Here is a 216-nt window from a genome sequence, read left to right as displayed (position 1 = left end):
GTAGAGTTTGCACTGAACAATACAGTGCATTCGTCTACCGGCTACACGCCGTTCTACGAAAGCGGGCTGATTAACCCTCGCGTCCCGCTGACGCCGCCATCCCATGGCTCAAGGCTTGGTGAAGGAGGAATAGCCGAACGGCTAGCTGATGTCAGCCCCTCACCATCCGTATAGAAGTCGATGATTGTCTATCAGACTGAGTGTCCTACGACGCGT

This window comes from Plasmopara halstedii (assembly GCF_900000015.1).
Source record: "Plasmopara halstedii genome assembly, contig: Scaffold_437, whole genome shotgun sequence".
Lineage (NCBI taxonomy): Eukaryota > Oomycota > Peronosporomycetes > Peronosporales > Peronosporaceae > Plasmopara > Plasmopara halstedii.
Note: the sequence above shows the minus strand (reverse complement) of the source record.